Raw genomic sequence first — 25,044 nt, 5'->3', positions numbered from 1 at the left:
ATGTTGCCACCACTTAATATTTGATTTGCAAACTATCTGTGAGTCCATGTGGCCTTACCACCTTCTAATAACTTTTCAGATTTTAAGTGGTCTTCACCATCTAATAACTTTAAAATTTTTAAGTGGTCTTATCTAAGATTTTTCCCCACTTATAAAGTTATTCAAGGTTTCTTGCACCAAAAATAGCTGCTGGTTTAGTTACGTCCACCATGACATAGGAAGGGTCATGTTCTCTCAGGGTGGGCTGAAAAGTTTGGGTGGTCATTGGTGGCTTGATTGACAAGGTGGGCCAAGCTCATGATTTCCACCCTATTTGATGGATATATTTTTGCTACTGTACCTTTTAGGGATGCACAATATATTGGTCCGATGTGGGTTATCTGCTGATGTTATTATTATTATTATCAGTATTAGTATTATTTAATATACTGTTATCAGTTGATTTTTGGTTTTTATTGTATATTTAATTGTGCATGTTCATTCCCCCCTTAAAGTGAATCTTAATAAAACACTGTGACGTAAATCTTTATGTAAATGTAATCTTTAGCAAATATCAATATAAATATGATTTTTTTTTTTTTTTCATTCTCAGCATTATGATGTTGTGATGCTTAAATTCTTGGCTGATTTTACTGTTTTATTTCACATTTAAAAATATTAATTTAATATAAAAAAATTATTAGATTAGTTTTTATTTGAAAATTTTAGTGTTGATTTTAGCATTTTTTTTCCTTTTCTTTATTTAGACAGAATGGGGATGTAATTGAATATTGGGATGCAATTAAATATTGGCCATTTATTAGTTTTTGGCCATAACACGAAAATAATTATTGGCCAGAATATTAATATCGTGCATCCCTGCCTTTAAGGCTTCTACTGTATGTACAATGTGGAATGCGTAACAGTGATTATTCACGGGTTGTGTGTTTGCTTTTTGAAAAAATAAACCTTGGGATAATTCAGAATGATACCCTTATCTTTAATTATACGCAGCCTGGAATAATAGTAATTTTCTTCTTCAGATGTTTAGGAAATATAGCATCCATCCTGCTTCCGTGTTACCGTCTTGTCATGTCTGACCGAGACAGGTTTCAAACCAAACACCAAATAGGTGGTGCTGACATGTTAATGTGGTCGATCTTTTGTTAATTTATAAGCTTTCAATGTCTCAAAGTCACAGATTTCAGTTTTTTTTTTTTTTTTTTCAAAAGATAAAAGATCTATTTATCATGATAAAAAAAAAAGAGATTTTCCATGATATGACCCCGTTGTTCATTTAGGGTGTAGTATTTCTAGTGCTGCCATTTAGAAGAGAAAGGAATTACGTTTTAGTGTTTGTGTCCAGATAAATATTGTTTATCGTGATATGCATGTTGTAAAATAGCAAGTCAGAGTATTGGAAAAGGAGAGGCTAATTTGAGATGTTTTTGTGCGATAGTTGTTAAATGAGGTCTGTAGACCTGTATCATTCATCTGTTTTGGGTATGTGATGCCTGAGCCTGCGTTCTGTCAAATAAAGACAGCAAAGATTTAATTTACTGCAAAGTCACGAGTGTTTGCTTGCCTTATTGATGGCTCACTTTTCAGATGACTTTGAGCATCTTTATATATGAGTTCTTGTCTGTTTGTTTTATTGACTGCTCTGATTTATTTATTTGTAGGCAGATGTTGATAATATTTCAACGAATGGGTGTTGTGTGCATTTGAGAGTTTGTTGTGCTGCGTAATTGAGTTGATCTTACGTCACTTGTATAGAGCACTGGAGTGTTATCACACATGAAGCTGCTGCCCTTAAGAGGAGAAGCATTAATCATTTACAGTGCCATGAGCAGAGTTCACCAAACGCAGCACAGCCCCCTTCCTCTCATTTATTTATTCATTAATTTTTCTTCACGTTTAGGGGAACAAAACTGGGTCAAAACCCCTGGGCCTATACATGCCAGGACTGACTGGTGTGTTGTGCAGATCTTTTTGCAGTTACTATACGTAGATATCTGAAGGTATTGTTTTTTTGTTTTGTTTTTTTAAACTAGGTCTAGCTCAGATATTTGGAACTGAGGCTCTTATTAGGCCCCTATTATGAATTTATGTTCTGACTGAGGTGAATTTGACTCCTAAATGTTTTACTTTTTGTTTGAGGGTAAGAAGGATTACAACCTTTCCCCCCCAATTTAGAGCACAAAAATAGATGTGTGAAAAAAAGCATGTTTATAGTAATGATCGTTGGTGTGGCTGCATTACTGTGAGGGAGACTATCAGTGACAGAGACGTGGAGCTGCTGTGCATTAGCTTGTGGCCTTTTTAGCTTACGAGTCATTTTGGTAATGTTGTTTTATTTGTTGTTTGTGTTTGGCTGGATTGTCATTTGGTTTTAGCTGTCACAGGTGTCTGAGTGCGTGCAACAGCAGCTCCAATGCACTCCTAATGCTTCTCTGTTTGTTTTGGGAGATTTGAATCACTGTTGTCTTGAAAGATTTCTTCCTGGTTTTCAACAATATGTCAACTGCAATACAAGGAACACTAATATTTTGGAGTGTTATGGGAATGTATCCAATACATTAGTAAAACTGCCATAATACTGTGCAGCTCATTCCTGTCTACCGTACCTTGCTGAAGTCAATTAAGCCTGTGAACAAGGTGGTGACATTGAAAGGCTGTTTTCTCTGTATTGACTGAGAGGTGCTGTATGATCCAGATATTCACAGGCATAATGGAATCAGGTCTGCGTATGTCAAATTCTGTGTAGATTCTGTGATTCCATTTAAACAGTTTTTTTTTTTTTTTTTTCAAATAGTAAGCCTTAAATCACCAAGGAGGTTAAAGAGTGTATAAATAAGAAACACTTGGCTTTTAAACAAAGGGACCCTGAACTTCTAAAACTGGCTCAGAAAAAGCTTAATACTAAAATAAGAGAAACTCGTAAGAATTGGTCTAAGTAGTGCTGTCAAACGATTAATCGCGATTAATCGCATTCAAAATACGTTTTTGTTCACATGATATATATGTGTGTACTGTGTATATTTATTATGTGTATATATAAATACAAACACATGCATGTATATATTTAATATATTTATATTTAAAATATGTTGTTTATATATTAAATATATATATATATATTTTAGATTATTTGTATTTAAATATATACATGTATATATTTGTATATATTTTATATGTATATAATGTTTTTTTGTTGTTTAATTTTTGATTTTTTAATATACACAGTACACAAAGATATATTATGTGAACAAAAACTTTAATTTTGGATGTGATTAATCGCGATTAATCGTTTGACAGCACTAAAGGTAAGGTGTATAACTAATATGATACCTAAAAGGATAAGTATGCAGGTTGTAGATGAGGAGACACTGGCAAATGTGCTTAATGGTTTTTACTGTAGGTTCAATGTTAATTTTTATGACTGTTGTGATGTACTGGGGGCTATTAGGATTGACGATTCAGTATCTAAACTTTAAATTAGTTTGACTGATGTTGTAAAGGCAACATCATTCAAAAAGGCAACTGGGCAGGATGATCCTTCTGCTTTTATTTTGAAAACCTTTGTATATTAGGTGCATTGTTTTATATATTATTCCAGATATTTGGAAGAAATCAATTTATATACCAGTTCCAAAAAGACCTGGTCCTCAAGAGTATAATTTCACCCATTCACCTTAACCTGCATTGTGATGAAGTGTTTGGAGAGGATTATGATGTGGAAGCTTAAAGAAGAGCTTAGGGACCATCTTGATCATTATTAGTTTTATCATATCAGTAGGGGCACTGATGACACTGTCCTTACTGTGGTGCATCATGTTTTAAAACATTTGGAGGATCCCAAGGCTTATGCCAGGTAGTTCTTTCTTGATCTGAGCTCTGCTTTTAATATCGTTCTGCCACACCTTATGCTTTCCAAACTAAATAGTATGGCTGTTAATCCATTTAGCATCAAATGGTTCCATGCATTTCTTACTAATAGAACTCAACCAGTCAAAATCATGCAGACTCTTTCTGAGTATAGGTCCATTAGTATTGGTGTCCCCCAGGGGTGTGTATGTTCACCACTCTTATTTACACTGTACACCAATGAATATAGGAGTCACTATCTAATATTGTTGTAAAATTCTCAGATGATACTGCCATTCTTGGTCTTAAGGATGAGGACATTTAACATTGCACTACGGAGATAGCTAACTTTGTTACACGGAGTAAAGAATACAGTCTTGTTATTAACATTAGAAAAACAGATGAAATGATCCCAAATTAGTAGGCAACCACTCACCTATCAAGAGCCCATTAGACAGGTTGCTTCATACAAATACTTAGGTTTGCTAACCAATAAACTTTCATGGGAGGTGCATGTGGATAATCTGTGTCGAAAGGTGCAACAAAAAAATTTACTTTTTACGGAGACAATTTTTATGTTTTACGATATGCTCAGAGGGACTTGTCACTGTTTTATCATGCCTGTATTGAATCCATCTTTCTGTATGGTATAGTAATTTGACACTTGCATCTGTTTGGTGTGTTTGGTCTTTATCCAGAATTCGAACTACTTCCATCTGGTCATCGTTTTCGCACTCCAAGGTCTAGATACAACCGTTATAAAAATTATTTTGTTCCTTTGGCTGTTAAACTCTAGCTGAAAAGCACACGATTGTGTGACTTGTGTTTTTTATGTTATTGATGTGGGTATCTTGTTATGCATCTTCACCTGTATTGCCCAAAATAAATTTCCCTTAAGGGGGTAAATAAAGTATAAAGTTAAGTAAAAAAGAAGGAAGGTAGTGGTCTATCTTGAATTCTGAAATGAACAATATACAAATGTCTGCCTCTCATCTCTGCAGCCTGTGTGTGTGTGTGTGTGCTCATTCAGATGCACCTGCAGCTGATAATTTGTGGTAAATAACCTGTTGTGATTCAGATTCAAGCTATTTTCATAATAAATCATATGCTAAATTAAACTTGGAACAGGGACAATGGAAGTCATGATGCAGATACAAAGATTACACACACACGCGCGCGCGTACACGCACACACCCCTCTTTCTTCTGTTGTTCTGATGTTTGTATCATTCTGTTTTGTTGTTCCATTTGTCATTCTATCTGTCCATCCATCCATTTTTCTATCATTCTGTCGTACTGTCTGTCTGTTGTTCTATCTCTCAATTTGTCCATCCATCTATCCTTCAAAATATCTTCTTTTTTTGTTCCACACATGAAAGGAAATCATACAGGTTTGGAACGGCATGATGTGGAGTACATGAGAATTTTAATTTTTGGATGGAATATCCCTTTAAGCTTAACTTTTTGGTGGTGTCATTCAGTGGTTTCCCGCACACAGAAAATGAGAGGATGTGAGAACGATCACAGCATTTGTTTGCGCCAAAGCTTTGCTGAATCTCGGTTTACACTCCACCTCATATGTCTCTGACTAATTCAGGCAGCACCTATTGATTTCAGGTTGGGTCACCTTTAGCAACACACTGCTGTGCTTTAGGGAAGAGAGAGAGAGAGAGAGAGAAGATAGCTGTCAGTTTGTGTGAAGATCAAGCAAGTAAAAGATATTGATAAGAGCTTGATATTGAGATATGGAGAGAGAATGTAAAAGCTACGGAAAGAAAGGGAAAATGGGATTTTACAGTCTTTTCCCCTCATACAAACATTTCCTGTTACTTTCAGTCACTGAATTAATTTAATTTAAGTATTCATGTCCATATGAGTAAATTAATTCACATACTAGTACTCATTAAAAAAAATGATTTTCGAGACAAGTCAGTAGAGTTCAAGTCAAGGCTAAGCTAAGCTAATATGCTATGCTAATAGCAGATGAGAACAAACAGGAGCAGTATTATCTACCCTCTCAAAGGAAAATTGTCAGGCTGTGTTGTTTCATTGCTGAATAACCCTCATCAAGTCCTTTTCACCTGCGGATGATGTGGAAATGACCTGGGGAATGGTCTTCAAGGGGTTACAATGGTTCTCTGCTAGCCCACCTGCTAGTTCATGCGTAATATATTATCTTAGCTATTATGGTCATGCATTTACAGTTCTCAGGAAGGTGTTATTTGATACATGCAACAATGTGATAACCCAGACTTGAGAAGTAACAGCAGACTTGGAATAACATAATGTAATTTAAAAAGGTTACTGTATTCCATTACAGATAATAATCCAGGTCACTTTCATTTTCATAAAAAAAAAAAAAGATTCAATCAGGTTACCTGTACATTTCATGAAAATAGGAATTACTATGAAAGGAATGAAGCACTCTCACCAGTGTAGGGTCTTGCCAGATGCAACATGGGTATGCGACATGAACAGGGATTTACACATTCTTCTTTCTGCCTGCAACACTCTTTGAAATGAATTGTGAATTGGCAGGCATTGTTTTCTCCTATCTGAGTTTAAAGTATAACTTCAAGTAAACCCTTCACATGTTACTTTTCCTGATAAGTATACATACTGGCTTTGTGGTGCTCTGTTTGTTTAAGCGTCAACACTAATAGTGATTACATGCACAATTATACTCTGAATATGCTTGATATCCTTACATTGTGTCACGTACAAGTCTTGTTGACACCATAATTAATAAAACCCCAAATGATTTTTTAATCTTATGTAAACTTGTCTGGATTATAATGAGCTGAGTTTTGATAGGTATCAGTGTTTTGTCGTATATGTAAACACACTTATTGGCTCAGGAGAGCTTGTGACGCAGAAAATTACATTGTAAAATTCATCTTGTCTTGAGGTAATCCATAATTAAATTAAAAGTAGGTAAATTATTTTAATTTCATATTTGAATTTGGATTGCTATCATAATTACAGATTTATAATTTAAAGTGATTAGTACACTGGAATTTTTTATTTTTTTTAAATGCTAGTAAATTTCACAGATTATACAAATAAATGGCAAGTAACATTGAATTAAATGTGAGATTTTAAAGTAGAAAGACTAAAATATTATTTTCTTGTAATATATTTTTTAAATTTTATTTATAAAAAAATTACATTGTAGTAATAATAATAATCCAGTAATGTGCTGCTGTTCAAAAGGTTAAGATCAGTAAGATTTTAAAAAATGTTTTAAATGCTAACCAAGCATGAATTTCTTTGATCAAAAATACAGTAAAACTGTATTTATAATTCTATTCAAATCTTACGTAGTTTTCTATTTGAATATATTTTAAAATGTCATTTATACTATGATAGAAAAGCTGATTTTTCAGCAGCCATTACTTGTCTTCAGCATCACATGATCCTTCAGAGATTGTTATATTATGCTGATTTGTTGCTATCAATGTAAAAAAAAAAATTGATCTGCATAATAGAAAGTTCAGAAGTTCAGATCAATTTTATGCAACACAAAAAACAAAAGTACTGACCCCAAACTCTTGAACAGCAGTGTACATTTAAAGTAACCCTCCCTCATGAACTTACAAATCTGAACCAAATGTCCTTTTGTGCTAAATTTCAGTTACTTTTTACAAGCCCTGTGACACTTTGACAGAGCTTGCTTATATCTCAGCATTATGCTGCTTTTGACACCTCTTGAGTATACAGCGCACAGTAAAATAGGAAACTCTTACAATGAGATGACAAGAGGTTAGAAACACAGCTATCAAGCTGCCACAAAACCTGCTTTTTCATCCATTTTTCATCTTACTATCAGGGGAGTCATCAGCCCTCCTATGCTGCTGACCGTACCCCGTGACCTAGTTTGCACAGTGCTTGTCATTGGTAAATTCAGGTAGAGCAGAGGACGCACAAACCCTCAGCACTCCACACACCAGAGGCCTGGAAGTGCCGAGCACTGTTGCAAAGCCCCTTGGGAAATTTAGCAGTGAACTGACAGACCTGTTCGGCGGGGAGCGTTGCCATTGTGAGGCGACATTAGATGTCTGTAGCGCACTTATACTTAGCTCTTTCTTTGGCCTACTTTTTTGCCTCTGGTCTTCATACTTCTCTCTCTGATGTCTCCACTACACTTATCTTTCCATATTATGGAAGCCATTCTCGCCGTGCATGGTGCTACTATCTTTCCATGCCATCATTTCACAGTTGTCATAGAAGCATAAAAAATTCTTTGTGCAAAGGTGTCAGGGTCATGATGGAAACTAATTTCTTTATTTTCCTTCCTTTCTCTTCAGGGTAAAATTATCAAGGTAGATGAAATTAAAATTAAGCCATTAAATTATGTGGAGTCATTTCATATTGAAATTTGACTTTATATTTAAATAAATTTGAAATCCACTCTTGATGCTATATATAATTTGAATTTTTTTTTGTAATATATATATATATATATATATATATATATATATATATATATATATATATATATATATAATATAATATTATATATAATATTATGTTTGTCGAAATCCACTCTTGATGCTATATATAGAGTTATTTTAGTATTATTTAGATAATATTAATATTTGGAATTAGCTATTTTATTACAGTTAGTTTCTCACTTTTTTTTTTTTTTTTTTTTTTATTTCAGCGAATTAAGCCATTTTTAACAGATTTTTCGATTTGTCCCATAAGTCAATAAATATTCCTTAGACCAGGGGTTTTCAAACTTTTTTGACAGCCGAACCCCTTTGACATAAATGATTTACTTAAAGTACCCCCTGATATTTTAATTAAATATTTCAATAATTTAGTGGCACATTTGCATGTTCAACTTTAAAAACATTATTTTGATCAGTTTTAAAGTTTCAGTTTATAAAGCTATTGTTATTATTACACTTAAAAAATATATATAAAAATTAATATTAATTTAATTTACAATGTATTACTTTTTTCCACAATATCTTTTTTTTAATACGGGGTTTTCCAAAAAGAGAATTATTTGTATACATTTAAAATTTTACATTTACATGACAATTGTATAAACCTGTTACATTTATTTGCAAAATCTTTTTAATTTAATTTTTTGTTGTTGTTGTTGTTGTTAATTCGCTAATAGTATATACTTGTATACTGTGTACCAATTCACGAACCCCTTGGAATTCTCTCACGAACCACCAGGGGTTAACAAACCCCACTTTGGGAAATCCTGCCTTAGACACATCAACTAATGCTTATATACCACTGTAATCTTAGTATTGCCCCTGGTGCAAATACTAAGATTTCTGCATAAATGTTTTCTCTTCATTTTAAGACCTGACCCGCATGAAGAAGGCATGTGACCTTTGATGATCTCTGATCCATGTTTGTTTGCATGTGCATTCCATTAACCATGATGGAGTATGTGTCTTATTCAGACACAGATGGTCTGGCCATGCTGATTGGAACGAAAGTCACATTTCATCCATTTCCAAATGTGACTTTCGCTCCAATGTGACTTTCGCTCCAATTAACCTTCAATCACACGGTCAACAAAAGCGATATTGATTACTGAAAATAAAGGTTGACAGTGAGGAACTGTATTCAGTCTTCAGACTTATGTTTTTGCTCGTCAATATTTTGGCCTTTTCATCAGAATCTTTTTGAATAGCATTTGATCTCCATGGTGGCTGTCCATGTTTCCAGTTATTTTCGACTGGAGAAAAGAATTCAGCTTTTCTGAAAGAGTTAGAAAGATCATTCCACCATTGAGGTATGCTGTTGTATTTTGGTACCATGAGGTCAACAGATTTATGAAGGGAATGCAGAATTTTATTTCCTTGTTTTTATTAAAAAGAGTTTTGAGACTTGAAAGAGACTTAAAAGAAAGTTATTTTTACATGTGGCCTCTTTAAAAGGTCGAGACTGTGGATCAAATACGGGTGCGACTTTGTTTTATTCATTTATAATTAATGAAATGCAAGTGGGTGAAACTATGTAGGTAACTGATCAGAATTGAATACTTACTCCTCGCATTCTAACTCTGAGTTTATTTATCTTGTGTCTAGAGTAATATTTGGAGGTAGTTTGGCCCTCCTATGTTTGTGGAGACCCTTAAGTATGTCCCTTTGTGCCCTTTGAGCAGTGTTGCTTTATAAAAGCCAGATGAGCTCAAATGAGGTCATGTGTCCCTCAGAATAGTTGCTTATAGTGTAAGCTGAACTTATTGGGCGCCTTTTGATTATACAGACCTGGAGCAGCACAATAAATAATGCAAATGGCTCTGTGAATGTCCGACAATGACCACACACACACATGCTCGTAAGAGAGCTAGAGGAGAGGAAACTACACCTTCTGTATATGCATATACCATTCCAAACAAACGTGAGCTCTCTCTTACATGCAGACACACACTCCGTACTTGTTGCCCTTGGAGATGCTGTGGTCGGAAAGTGGATCCGCAGGCCCTCGTCTGCTGGCCAGGCAGGTAACAGGAGACCGTGAGTCTCTGAATATTTCAGAGAAAGAGAGCGAGAGAGAAGCAGCAGCAGATAGAATTAGCAAATCAGCCATCCCATCCGCTACTCTCTGTATGTCAGGTTCCAGGGTTGAATTACAAGGGCCCGACATTCAAAACACATGGCAGCTATTTGGCTTAAACAGAACAAAGCCTTTGCAGTGATAACTCTAAAAGAAAGGAGAGTGGAATAACACAAATGTACACATTTAGCCAATTAGCCAGGTTCTGTTTAGTGGTCTGATAAGCTCTTCACAATGCCTGACTTGAACAGAAGGTTTGTTTCTGTTTTTGAGTTGAATTAATGCTATTGCAAGGTTACAAAGAGGGCACAGAGCTGCTCTGTTCCAAAATCTAGAGAGCTGCCTGCAGAGGTTTTAACACAACACTTATTCTAAAAAGTAGTGAACTTAAGCAGCCTTTTAAGAAAATACATTTAAAATACAATACTATAAAAAGTAATATTATGAAATATTTTTACAATTTAAAATAACAGCTTTAGTTGAATTTTCAGCAGCAATTATTCCAGTCTTCAGTGTCACATGACCCTTCAGAAATCATTCCGGTTTATTTTCATTATCAATGTTGAAAATAGTTGTGCTACTTAATTTTTATGGAAACGATGATACATTTTTCAGGATTCATTGATCAATAGAAAGTTCAAAAGAAAAACATTTATTTGAAATTTAAAAAGCAATGATTTAGTGCATCCTTATAAAAGGAATAAATAACTTCTTTTTTTTTTTTTTAATTACTGACTTCAACATTTTTTTAATGGGAGTGTCAACTTGTAATTAAGTTAAATACTGCAAAAAAAAAAAAAAAAGTTGTAAATGAGATTTGATGGTTAGGTTAAGTTATGTTCAGGGTTGGCAGGTTTTCACAACAAAACCCACCCAACTGCTACTCAAAACTAGCTCAATCGCGTTTCGAGGGGGGTCCACAGGTAAAAATCGTGGTAAAAAAAAAAAAAAAACCTGCAGCAACAGTGTTAAAGTAGACTTGGCAACACTGGTTAGGTTGCTACTTATATAGGTAGTAATGGTTTACTAGGTTTAGGAAAAAAGATATGCACACAAACTACAACAAAAACATGTTTACTAACTAAATTCTTAAAGGAGACACATTATGCCAGAATATGTCTGTGAAGGTTCAGCTCAAAATACTCCACAGATCATTTATTATATAATTTTGGAAATGCCGGTCTCTTTAATGCCGGTCTCTTTAAATGCAAATGAGCTGCCGCCCCCCACTGCCTTTTTTCAGAATAGAGCTGAGCCATTACAGCTCGGACCTGTTAAAAACATCTGTTTTGGTTCTGATTATCATGTTTATAGCACTGAAATCATGTGTTTTAAACTATATGAGTTTAAACTTCTGATATAAGGTTTTCTGAGTGCACGCATCCGAAGCACACGGACAGAAAGCGGCCACCACACAGCATGTGAATACTAAATTAAGTTCTCATTCACACACAAGATTATGTTAAAAACACACACGAGTCTCAAAAACAGTCGGTTATGTCTGTGAAGGTAAACAGCTGGGAAATAAGTTGCATGTTTATTTTAGATTTGTGTGGCAGCAGCAATATACAGTAAATAAATCAATAAATCCGCTGCTCTGTTGTCTCCTCTGAGGCTGGGACTCTAAATAGTGTTCTGGGCTCGTCTGTGCAGCCAAAGACAGAACAGTCAGCATGTTTTGATCAAACTTTCACCATGGCATTAGAGCTGGTACACCGTTGTCGCTTGCAAAATCAAAATGACGGTGCCATGGGTGGAAATTTACAGATTAAGGGGCAGCAATATTATAATGAGATCCCTTTGCCACGTCACCAAGGGAGCAAAATCAGACGTGCTAATTTTTTGCAGACGCTTGCAGAAAAAGGCTTACCAAAACAAAGTTACTGGGTTAATCTTTTTCATGTTTCCTTGGTTGGTAGATGCACCAGGGACCTGATTATAACACTTAAAACCTGGAAAAGTCAGGCTGCTGTTGATTGGCTAAAATGATTGGCTAATAGCAACTCCCAGAACTGTCTGGCACGTTCTCACTCCAGACATCTGCCACCAATCCCTAGAAAACATGAACTTCAAAAAATGTCTGCATATTCTGCATGCTCTAATGTGTCTATAAAGTATTTTATTATGTTTATACTGTAAATAAAAGACCCACAGTAAATTGGCTAGTGGCTACATCAATTTTGTTAGTGGCTACATCAATTTTGTTTTCTTGAATGCATGAGATGGAAGCACTGCTTTATTTACAAATTGTTTTTATGATAATCCCTTTATTCGCATAAATTAAATGTGCAACTTGGATGGAAACAGCTACTGTTACTGAATACCAATCTCATCCATTCTGCTTGAGTGCATTTGGGGCTTTGTAAGTTTTATCCTCATTAACCCAAATGTGTGTCTGTTGAGGTATTAGGGCCAGTGGAGGTGGCAATAGGACAGGGTAGATCATCTTATCTTGGGTGGTTTTAGGGTCACAAACAGATCAACAGCTGCCATGGGGATCACAGTGGTCAGGGTTTGAGGTCAACGGGGGAAAAGAGATGAATGAGAGGCCATTATACTGATTAAACCCTGACCTCTTAGCCCTCCCCTGACCTCACAAACAGTCATGGAGACAGAGACCCCCACTGTCACTGTTGCGGACCTCAATAAGAGAACAAGGACATAATGACACACAAAGACACTAAGATTAGATAGGGCATGACCTCAAATAAAAGGGCATGGAGGAAATGCTGTAAACTCTAATGCTGCGTCCCAATGTGCCGACTAATGGCGTTTTTCCACTGCATGGTATGCCACCGTATGGCTCAGTACGGTTAACTTTTGGGGGGTTTTCCAATGGGTACAGTACCTGGTACTTGGTACTTTTTTTAGTACCACCTCAGTTGAGGCTCCAGGTGAACCGTACTGTTACCAAACCGTGCCGAGCCATACAGTACCGCACTGAGCCGTGCTGAGTCGTACCATGCGGGAAGTGGTGGCCTATTGGTTAGAGAGTTTGACTCCTAACCCTAAGGTTGTGGGTTTGAGTCTCGGGACGGTAATACCAAGACTGAGGTGCCATTGAGCAAGACGCCGAACCCCCAACTGCTCCCCGGGCGCCGCAGCATAAATGGCTGCCCACTGCTTCGGGTGTGTGTGTGTGTTCACTGCTGTGTGTGTGCACTGTGGATGGGTTAAATGCAGAGCACGTATTCTGAGTATGGGTCACCATACTTGGCTGTATGTCATGTCACTGTCAGTGGAAAAGCACCATTATACTATGCCCTTGAAGTATGTACTCTTTTGGTGAAGAAAAAATACACACTTTTGAGTGTATAGTGGAAGAGCAGGTGATATTTGGGACGTACTATCACGTCATACAATTGCATCTTTAACGGACCGCTCTGATATATTTACACGCACCCTGGTTAAATGTTGATTTATTAGTAACTCAATTACCTCTAAACCTCTCTACTTAACCGTCGGTCGTGCACATCTGCCATGTTTGTAGTTTTTTATTCGTGTTTGTAGTTCTGAACTGAATGAACCTTCACCAAAGCACAGTGGATTATGGGGAAGATTAGCCATTAGAGTGTGCACGGATCCACACTTCAAAAATCTACCTGAAATCGTAGGACCATCCGGGAAATTTTGGTGTACTCTTTTCAACATACTATGCTTTGTGACATACTTATTATAATTTCACATACTATTTAGGATGGATAGTATGTAGTGCTGTGTTCGATACATCGATACGACGATGTACCATCACAGAGATTTGATGATACGAGTATCGATACAGCTGGCCCAGTATCGATATTGTGGCACGTATGTAGCAGTGGACTGCGCTTAATTTGAATACAAGAACAATGTTTAAAATGGAGTAGAAAAGTGCAAGATTCCTAAAAAAATAAATAAAAAAATTATAATGAATAGAGAATAATATAATAGGCTACAACAAGGTTTAATCTAGCTGCAGAGGAACACAACCGGGGTTGCCTGAAATAAAGAGACGTAATCCCCAAAACAGAGCTTCCCACTTGCACAATATGCAAATATCTGCTAAGTGTGTTACTTATTTTTGTCAACCTGGCAACCATGTGTACACGCTCTCTCTCCACTGTGCATAAACGCGCTTGCTTTCTGAAAACACCGGTTAGCTTGCAGTTTAGCAATCTCCACTTCAATATTCTGTTCTCAGAAAATTGTAATTTATCAAGTGTTTATTTATGAGAGAGAGAGAGGCTGTGTATGTATGAATTACCACCGTTTTGCCACGTCTCTCTGTTTTAACAGTGAAGCCGTGGCTTTAATTCCTTAAGAAACAATGTTACCAGCTCCTTGTTGAGAAAGATAATGTAGCTCATGAGCAATTAAGCTGTTTTACTGATACAATTGCGGGGCAGCGCTAAAAAGTTTGTGTTGCTGAATGTCTTTGAGCTCACGCAAAGTGATCTGTGTTACTGTCACTTTTGATCAGCTGAATTTTCCTTTAACAGTGGTGTATCTCAACTAGTAAAGATGCCATTGAGATGTTCATTTGTCCTCATCTCGTAAATATGATCATTCCGGCATCATTTGAGGGATGAAATTGAACTTGACCATACTCATAAAGGAAGGAAGCTGTACCTGAAATGGAAGATTAAAGTGTGGCTAAAAAGGAACGGAGGAAGGAGATTTTGGCAGGGAGGAAGGTTGTCTTGCCAAATGTAGCATTTATTTTCCTTGCATCTAAGCTCTGCACCACTTCTCCACCACTTAAGGCATTGATTCTGTTCCCTTCTCAAATTTATGGCCTGACGCTGTACAGACGTCATATTGATGAGAAGCTGCAGAATCATCACACCCAGATCGAAGCTAAGAGAGACAAATGGAGCATTGCGGCTTGTTGCCAGATCTCTTACACCAGTGTGTGTACGAGCAGTGTTTAAATGAGCTTGTTTCTCGCAACTGGAAGGTGATGTCATGGGTTTGAGTGTGTCTGTTGTATTGGTTTCTGTGATTATGTCGTGAGAGGTTTTATTTGGAATGTCCTGTGTTTGTTGTCTGGAGTGTGTGTTTTGAAGTCTGTTTTTAGATACATGTTTTGTATGGTGGTTGTCTTGTTGGCCGTCTATGGTGTGCATGTTTATCCTGTCTTTATTTATTTATTATTATTTTTATTTTTTTTTACTTTGCCCGCAAATGCTCCCTTTTTGTGGACAAATATATTTGTGCAAATATTTGTCTGTATCTGTGGGATTTCTGGGAAATCAGGAAATGCAACCCTACACAGACACTTAGACCAAGTATCCAGTTCGATATAAAACATTTCAATGGGTGCTTTCGCATTAGAACATTTTTGTGCAAAGTGGTTGTATAAAAGAACTTTGACAAAAAAGAAAAGAAAAAAAAAGTTAGATTTGATATGAAATAGTGGTGTTTCATGAACAAAGCTAAAAAATCTGTGGTTTTGATTATAATCTTTCAAGTGATTGAATAATGAATCATTTTCATTTAGTCTGTTTTGTTAAAATGCAAATGTGTAACACATTAGTTGTGTTAGGCATGTGTTTATATTCGTGTGTGTGTGTGTGCGTATATATATACACACACACACACCCCATTGTTAATTCAAGTTTGATAATAATACAATAACTAATAGTATTATAAAATATATATTACATTTTATATATAATTTATTTTATAATACTCTATAACTATATGTAGTGCTCTGACAGTACATAATAAAAGCTGTTCAACATTTTAACCTGTGTGTGTGTTCAGAGTAAAATATCTGTGTGCAGATGATATTGTTTGTGTTTGGTGCAGTGAATGATATCAGTGTGGATCCAGCTGGCCTGTTTGCACCGAGTGCCCGAATAGAGGGGGATGGCAGAGTTTTCCATGTGTCGCCACACACTGATGTAAGCGGCTATTGTGTCATACACAAAGAGAAGGGCAATACAGTTGCTTCCTCCTGGATCCATCCATCTGTGTGCGTGTGTGCTCTATGTGTGATCTGTAATTGTAATCTGAAGCTTGCGCACTTGTTAATGTCTGCTTTCTGAATGTGTCATCATATCTTTCACCACATGACCCGCACTCATTTTTTCATTTTCATTCTCTTGTTTCTCTTCACTTTCGTATATGCCATCTGTCCAGGGGCAGTTTTGTAACTGCCAGATGAGCATCATTTTTGACTCCCCTCTCATCCTTTTCTTTCCACCCCTCACTTCTCTGTCCTCCGGCACTGATGTTCGGACAATTGTGGGGCTTTGTTTGTGACACGTGTGTCGCCTGGAGGTGTGCTTGGCCCCCCTCCCACTCCACTCTATTATACAAAGACCACTCTGATGGAGCCCCCCTCTCAGTCCACTGGGCCATTATCTCTTTGTGGAAGGGGGTCTCCCCTATTGTCTGATAGATTAGACACAAGTCCCACCCATCTCTCTTGTTACCCCACCACATGCTGGCCCAAAAGTGTTAAAATACCCTGAAGCAGAAAACGAGGAGGCAATTTACACAGCTGGCCACAGCAATGGGTCAACAAAGAGAGTGGAGAAAGACAATGAAAGCTGGAGTAATGGGTAGGAGTTTGGTTGGAAACTGCGGTTTGAAGCGACACTTCACATCACAAATAAGACCCCCGTTGCACCGGAGGCTCGAGGCAAGATAATTGATTAGTGCAGTTTTCTTTCCTGTGTGTTTACTTTTGAAATAGGAAGTTTCGGCATTATATATTGTTGGGATTGGCCGTTATTTGTGACTGGCCTTTAGTTTAGAACTAGAAAGAACTGCAAATCCAATCCAAAAACCATTATAAATAATCTGATCAAATTAAAAACAATGGATAAATAAAAATCATATTGATTTAAATATGAGTATGTATATAGAACAATTTTTAACAATATAATGTAATTTGAGAGCACATAGTCTGGTTGTTTTGATCCTCTGATTGGTGAAGATTTAATGGCAGAATCCTGAAAAAATTAGTTTTTCTGTTGAACGATTACTTTAAAAAGTTGAAAATGAAATAATATAGGCTGGTGGCTTCAACAGAACAAATACCCTTGATTAACAAGCTTGTAGCAAACAGTCTTTAAGTCTGTCTTTAAAAGTATGTAAGTTGCTGTTACAAATCTGTTCCTGTGTGGATAAAATGAATGGGATCTTTACTTCCAGAACCTGACTATTGCACTGTATTGCTGGTCAGAAGTAGATGTTGTTACTGGGAAGGGCTTTCTTGTTATAGAGAGTATTTGATTGGATAAAAAGAGTGAGTGCAGGATGAGTCATCAATATTTTTGGTTCATTTTCCTGGACAAGAAAGTTTTGATTTTATGGGTTTTGTAACTCTTAACGCTTTTACATGTAGTTTATTTGCACAATTTGTGTTTTAGGCGTGAAGTATGTCTGGTGCAGTTGATCCTACAAGACTGTGTGTGTTTTCATGGCAACTTGCACTTCGTTCAGACTGAGCTTCCTCAGAGAGGGGATCAGCACTTTTGAAAAGGCTGATTGAGTTTTCAGCAAGAAGGTGAGGGGGGTAGTGCAAGAGTGACTCGCTCTCTCTTTACTGCTGTAGACCTTTCATTTTGTCTGTGGCTTTGGAGGAAATGGTCAGGAAACTCACATCACCCTGAAAGAGTACATTCAGGGTTTCTCAGAGTGATTTGAGTGCGTTTCGGGTTTGACAGGGCTTGCTGGACCGAGGGATATGGTGTTTATTCAAGATCTGGAGCTTGACTGAGAAGTGTGCCTGTTAAATGTTTGACCTAAAGATGTGGGGTTAGTGTAGCACAGTGGGTAGAGATCAAGTCTAGTTAGCAAAATGTTGTCTAGAAGAGTTATTCAGATCAGCATAGGCTTGTCTAAAGGTTTTCTTTTTTTTCTTTTTTTTTCTCAGCAGTGGACATCCAGTTGACTAGAATAGCTATTAGGTTTACGTTGCTTTGTGGGGGAAAAAACATCTGCTAAATTAATAAATGTAAATAAATGTGTGCTAAATACATACTTATGTGATGTGTGTTGGTCATCATTTTGATGTATTTTTGAGGAAAGCAAGTATCACAAAAGAAATCCACAGATTGTTTGTTTGTTTTAGTATTTTATTTTATTGAATTTTTATTTTCTTTATTTAAATATATATTTTTTATTTAGTGTTTTTATTATAATGTTTTATATTTTTAGTTATTTAGTATATTTGTTTTGTGTATTTGTGTGTTTATTTATTTAATTACAGTGAGATTATATGTCTGAATGTGTGCATTTTATTTAAAAAAACCCATTTGATATGTACCATACTATGCAATATAAATAAAATTTTGTGCACGTGATTAAGGAAAGTTCATTATTGATTCTCGCTGAGTTAATTTTATTGAATTAAAGTATTTTTTTTTCTTTTTATGCTGTTACATGTTAGCAATGTAGAATCATTTTGAACAAGATTTACCCAGAAAACTAGCAAAATGGCATAATCACAGATATTGCCATGTGGACGGGATTAGCTCGCCTTGAGTTAGCCAAAAAAAAAAAACACATTTTAAATCACTTGCGCCATAATTTCTAAAGTGGTTCTTTGTGTGTTTGTTAACTTTAAACAAGATTAAAATCACCCAGGAAATCTGTAAAACACAAACTGTCCTCACCTTCTCAGAGAAGATGAGTCCTGTCTGAATAGAGCCATTTTTTTCCTAAGCAGTGTTAAAATTTAATATTATATGTTGGGCATAAGCATAGCAATGCTACATCCTCATAACATTTTGCCACTCAAGCTGGAGTCAGATTATCTTTCAAAACAGATATCCGAGCGCTGGAAGTAACAGGCTGGAGACTCAAAATATTTGTGTTTATGAGTAGCACTCGGCTGATTGGCTGAGCTGAAAGTGTGAAAGACCGTGGGGAGGAGGATGCATGAGTCGGGGGTGGGGTAAGGGGCGTGTCCTCCTCTCTCTCTGTTTGCCTGGTGTCCCTACTTGATGAGATCAGCGGATTGCCTTTCATCATGAGGCAGCTCTCACGCTGCTGCTCACACTGCCGTCTGTCCTCTTTCTCACTCTTTCGGGCCACTGAGCTGGAGTTCGGAGCCGGAGCTGGAGCCGCGACACAGGACGGAGTAAGGAGTGCGGAGTGGGACGGAGGCTGCCACGGCTGGGATTAACCTCAGGGAGGGGGTGGGGGGGTTACGTCTCTGGGGAGAAGCTTCTTTTCTCTTTCCTCAGCAGGGAGACGCAGAGAAAAGAGAAAAAACTAGTGTGCGCTCCTTCTCACAAAGAGAGGAGCTCCTTTCGTCCTTTATTCCAGCGGTTTTCCTTGTTTTTTCCCTGAACGGGTGAAGACGGGGGAGTTCTGCCGGGTAGACCATCGCAGCCGGGTTGGTGTAAGCACTGTGAGTTTGTGTTTGTGTGTGTTTGAGCGCAATGAAGAACTTGATATGTGTTTACTTGTGTGTAGAAACTATCCTGTGATCTTTCATTCCTTCCCTGCTTGCTTTGGGCTGTTTGGGTTACCTCTGTGCACTCTTTCTTTCTAGCGCCCGCTTGCTGGCATTTCCCGTTGTCTTTTATTCCTCTAATAGAGGTTTGATCCTTTTAATTGAGGTTTGATCCACCCTGGCAAGTATACTCAGCAAGGATACAGACTTTTCTTTGTGTTGGATGTTACAACTGCCCGTGATGTTTATAAACCTGGGATTTCCACACATTTGATACTTTCTGAGCTCCAGGTAGCCCTGAATGCAGCAGTGGGGTCATAGGAACGGTGCCCGGGTCCTGCCCTTGAGGATAGATTGCTTGTGTGGGTTGGAAAGAGAAGTATTTTCACCTTAACCCGTGGTTCATGTTTTCTCAGCTGCTGTGCACAGATAAGGTGATTAGAGGATGGCTGGATCTTCTCCTCCCTGTGTTGCGCTTAACAGCTATTGTTTGTCTTTCTCTTTCTTCTGGTTTGGTGTTCATAGGAAGCGTTCCCACAGCGCTGGCTGACTCTTAGCCCGGGGAGCAGATTTGAATGCTTTTCATTGTGTTCCTTGTTTGTGTGCATGCGTAGCTTATGGATTTGCTTGTGTCTGTTTGTGCGTGTGTGGCGGTTTCCAGCGGTGGAATGTTTATGGAACAGACTGTGTGTGTTTTTTGTGCCTAGGGCAGTGGGGCATCTCTTACAAAGAAGTACTATGGTGGTATATGGTACAGTCGTGATATCAGATGATAATACCATTGTACTTTTTTACATTTTACATTACTTGTAAAACAAAAGTCATGATACTAAAAAGCCATGGCAATACTGTGGTGCTTTGATTGTACTGAAAGATTTTACCATGGTGTTATCATGATACTTATCAAAGACGTCATGGTAATGCTACTTTGATATTTCGCTTATACTTGGAAAACCATGAAGTACCATGTAAATACCATGGTACATGAATGCCATCACTGAACTGTGGTACCAACACAGTACTTTTTTCGAAGGGATACAAGTAGAGTACAAAATTATATAAACCATAATAATACCATGGTTTAATGCACTGAAATGCAATAGGAATACCTTTCTTTCTACATTATTTCAGTATTATTTATATACTATTATAAAATGCATACTATTTTGCATTAGGTTATATATATATATTATTTTCTATGGTACATGTCCAAAAACCTTGATGAGTTCATGTGTCTTTTTATGAGTGATCTCTGCATGTGTGTCTGCATGTATTTGTGCATGTGTGGGACGGGGGCACGAGGTGTGTGTGTGTGTGTGTGTGTGTGTGTGGGACGAGGAGGGCAGTGGGACTGCTTTAATCACTGAGTGTGTTGTCTGAGAGCAGTGGGCTGGAAAGAGCTGACTGGAGCTGCTCTGTGGAGAGAGGCTCTTCTGGGAGAGCTTAGAGCTCAGCTGTTAGCCGTGTGAAGAGCAACACAACCATTTGCCTTTCAACCATTCAGTGTCCCTCCATTGGAGAGGGCCACTGGATTAGTGCCAGAAGCGTGTGCGTGTGTGTGTTTGTGTGTGTGTCTGAGCAGCTTAAGGGTTTGAAAGGACAGGAGGTGGGCTTGCACATCTGCCACAAGGCTGTGTGTGTGTGTGAGTGTGATTACCGGTGTTGGGTTGGGGGTGGACATTTTAGTCACAGTGATAAGTGGCTTTTGGGCTGCCAGAAAGCCTGGACTTCGATGGTTGTCTTATATTTACACTCTTCCTCCACATAGCTGCATCTGATGTTATGTTCTGGATGATTTTTTTTTAGTTGGTATGGGTAGGTTAATTGGGTGGTTATATTGTGAGATATTTGGAACAGATTAACAGGAAGTACAGAAAAAAAATTCACATTTAATGAAAATCAGATTTAGCCCTGTCACAAAGGTTTGGGACGTTTTGTTGGATTTCTGGTGACAAATAGATGCTTGAAGTTAACATTGTTTTATTAAATTGAGTTTATTGTGGTATTTATTGTATGGTTATATTGCGTTAGTTTATAATATGGACTTGTTTTGCTAGACCGAAAGAAATATAATTGAATCTTGTATGGGAAATATTTGGAAGAGCTTTAATGTATTTGTCACATACACTACTGTTCAAAAATTCAAAGGACTGCAGCACAACTGTTTTCAGCGCTGATTATTATAAGATATGTTACTTGAGCACCAAATCAGCATATTAGAATAATTTATGGAGGATCATGTGACACCGAAGACTGTAATAATGTGTGAAAATTCAGCTTTGCCATCACAAGGATAAAGAATGTACATGGATAAGTAAACTTAAAAAATCTTCTTGACCTCAAATGTTTCAACAGTAGTGGAGGTTTGGATGTTTAACAGCTTTTCTGGTGACAAATAGACACTCACAGTCTTCTGTAGTTTATTCAGTAGAGTTGTTTAGTGTTTATAATACAACCTTGTTTAGCTAGACAGAGAAATTGAATAGGAGCATCCTTGTCATATAGGTTTGGCTGTTTCATAGCTTTTCTGGTATAAAAAAAAAAAAAAAAGTCTGATTGGCTCTGTTTATCACATCATGCATTTCAGTAAATGTAAATGTTGTTTACATGTTACATTTTCTTGGGCTGTTATTCTGACTTCTTAAAAATTGTGCGATTTTAGTCCGACTAAAGCATTTGTATGACATTTTAAAAGGATGTATTGCTATAGGCTAACTGAAAGAATCTTTTTAAAGTGCGCTTAAATGCACTTAGCGTTGACAGAAAAATTGCTTATCTGGTTAGGAAATATTTTCATATTTGATGTTACTCTTATGACCAGTATTGTGATGTGCATATGCAGACATTTCCTTTCTGTTCTCGTTTGAGAGTATTTATGCTCTGTATAACTGGTATTTGAGGATGCAGATGAGGCATGGGTTAAATTAAAATTAGTGTCATGAGAGGTTTTGCTGTTATGAGTAGCCACATACGTTGTGAACAGATATCTGACTTCTAATTGAAAGCAGTGATGTCGTAAGGTTCACGTTTATCCTGTCTCGGCTGTATTCGTAGTCTCTAGTTTCGCTTTGATGTGACAGCCTCCAAGGGCGATCGCTAGATTCATCTGCTTGTGTGTCACTTCAGAACACATCTTGCCCATCAGAACATGTCATATGGAGAACTTTCTCTCTCACACATGCATTTATACACACGGAGTACACAAGCATCTCATATTTTTATTACTAAACCTGGCCGTTGGCTTATACTTGATTCCAGAATGTTCTGAACAGAAAAACAGCACAGCCTGCTTCAACAGATGCCTGTTGTGAGAGCATTTCTCTCACGCCACGTGAGTGTGTGTGACGGCCGTGTGTCTCCATGGGGTAGGTTTGTTTAATTAGGACTGTGTAGGTGGACAGAGGCATGGGGGAACATGTGACCATACGGCTGTCTGTCCTGTGCCCTCTGAACCACCTAGATGATAAAGAACTGGACATGGGTTTTGCTGATCTGCCGTCTGTCTAAGTGACAATGAGAGAGGGACAGGGAGATTGGTAAGGGTGGGGGTGGGGAGGAAAACAAGACAGAGAGAAAAGATGGACACAAATGCAATGTTGGTGTGCTGGGTTTTTGCTGGTCTAGGAATTGAATAAGAATGAAAATTGCTTAACAAATGGGAATTTCAAAGAATTGTATAGTATGAGGATTTCAAGCTTCAAATATGTTGCAAAAGCATTATAAAAATTAACCATACAATTCACGCTCTAAACTACCGTACAAAATGTCTTTACTGTCATTTTTAATTATTTAACGCATCCTTGCTGAATAAAAATATTAATTTCTTTAAAAAAAAAATCTATTGCCCCCGAACATTTGAATGGTAGTGTATAACAATCTTCTAAAGCCATACAATAATTTTGTGTAATAACACCACAAAGTTTAGGTTGTTATCCACTGAAAATTCCCTGAAAAATTTCCCCCAGTGAGCTGTAAACTACTGCAACCAGATCATCCAGTCAGTAAAGATGCAATCAGTTGATCATTAGAACTAATTCTTAAAAAATTTATTCTTAAAAAAAAAAAAAAAAAACTCTGACTAAAACCTTGTTCCCTGAAGGAAGGACACTATCCACAGAGGAAAGAGAAATGTTTCCGATAAAATAGAGAGAGAGGATGCAAAGATAAACAACAGATGGCGAATGTGTGTTCCCACTCATCAAAGCCACCAGTGGCTAGAGGTGTGCGCGTCCATCATGTCTCTGGTGACCAGGGTAATGCAGGTGATGGGCCAGGCACCAGGCGCATGCTTTATCACAGACCCCCCACCACCCTGAAGGGAAACACAAGCTCCCGTGTGCCACAGAGCTTGCGAGAACAAGTGTGCTGAGGGTCTGACGGGTGCTGAAGCATAAACAAATTCAGATGAAGATGTACACAGTAATGGCCAGTAGACTAAACAGTGTGAACACACAGTCACACGTCACATAGGGCAGCTCCACAGATTAAGATGTTTTATTTAAAGAGATAGTCCCCTAAAATAAATTAAATAATTACATTTTGTCATTTATTTACTCCCCCTCATGTCATTCCAAACCTGTATAACCTTCTGGCCAATCAGATTGCATAAATAGACCTAACTATTGTATAAAACAGCATTCATGCCTTTTAATCGGGCAGCCTGGGGTCTAAGATATTATCATTCCTCTAGTCATGCAGAACAGCTACAAACTCTTGAGTCCTGGGGCATTCGCCAAACACGCAATGCAGCGGCGTAAAATTCAATTACGCAGGCCTGAAAACAAAAAACGCCATCTTTATGATGGGGCAAGCAAAACAAATAGAGCCTTGAGTGTGGAATGGCAAATTGAGGAAGATGTTTATTACCCCAAAATGTTGCAGATTGAAGATTGTATATAAAAAAAGTGTCAGTTTTGTCTTTCATTCTTCATCCACTTTAATTCAATAAGCACAGAAAAAAGACCAATTTGGCCTGATTGAAGACATTACGCGGTAGAAGAGCCACAGGGCACAATTACACCAGGGTTGTTTTGACAACTACTTCACTTTTCTTTGACTTTCCCAGTGATGCACTCCCCAACCGAGTGGTTTTGTTTTTCTAATAGATAAGTCAGCACAAATGGGCATTTTCCCATGCGGAGACGTACGGCCCTGGCAGACTGCTTTTATATGTAGTCTTGTCTCGCATGGCTAAGCAGATGGAGACAGCACATCAGCGGTCCATTAGAATGAGGTTGTTATAGTTACATTAGTCGTGTGTCATATGGTTTGGGA

At 37.4% G+C, this 25,044-nt stretch overlaps 1 protein-coding gene across 4 annotated transcripts in view; it reads left to right on the top strand.

The window, feature by feature from the left end:
* Positions 1-25,044, top strand: part of LOC109104887 (SPRY domain-containing SOCS box protein 4-like) — a 70,110-nt gene that overhangs the window by 3,099 nt on the left and 41,967 nt on the right. The window contains exon 1 of one of the 4 annotated variants that reach the window (XM_042777714.1): positions 19,500-19,710. The exons of 1 other annotated variant lie outside the window; for it this stretch is intronic. The gene's annotated coding sequence lies outside the window, so the exon portion shown is untranslated. Of the gene's footprint in view, positions 1-19,499; positions 19,726-25,044 lie in introns of those variants that run through there. 2 more of the 4 variants (XM_019118212.2, XM_019118204.2) reach the window with 2 other exon arrangements.

Source organism: Cyprinus carpio, chromosome A2 (genome assembly GCF_018340385.1).
Source record: "Cyprinus carpio isolate SPL01 chromosome A2, ASM1834038v1, whole genome shotgun sequence".
NCBI classification, from domain to species: Eukaryota; Metazoa; Chordata; class Actinopteri; order Cypriniformes; family Cyprinidae; genus Cyprinus; species Cyprinus carpio.
This window is presented reverse-complemented; position numbering and strand designations above follow the sequence as displayed.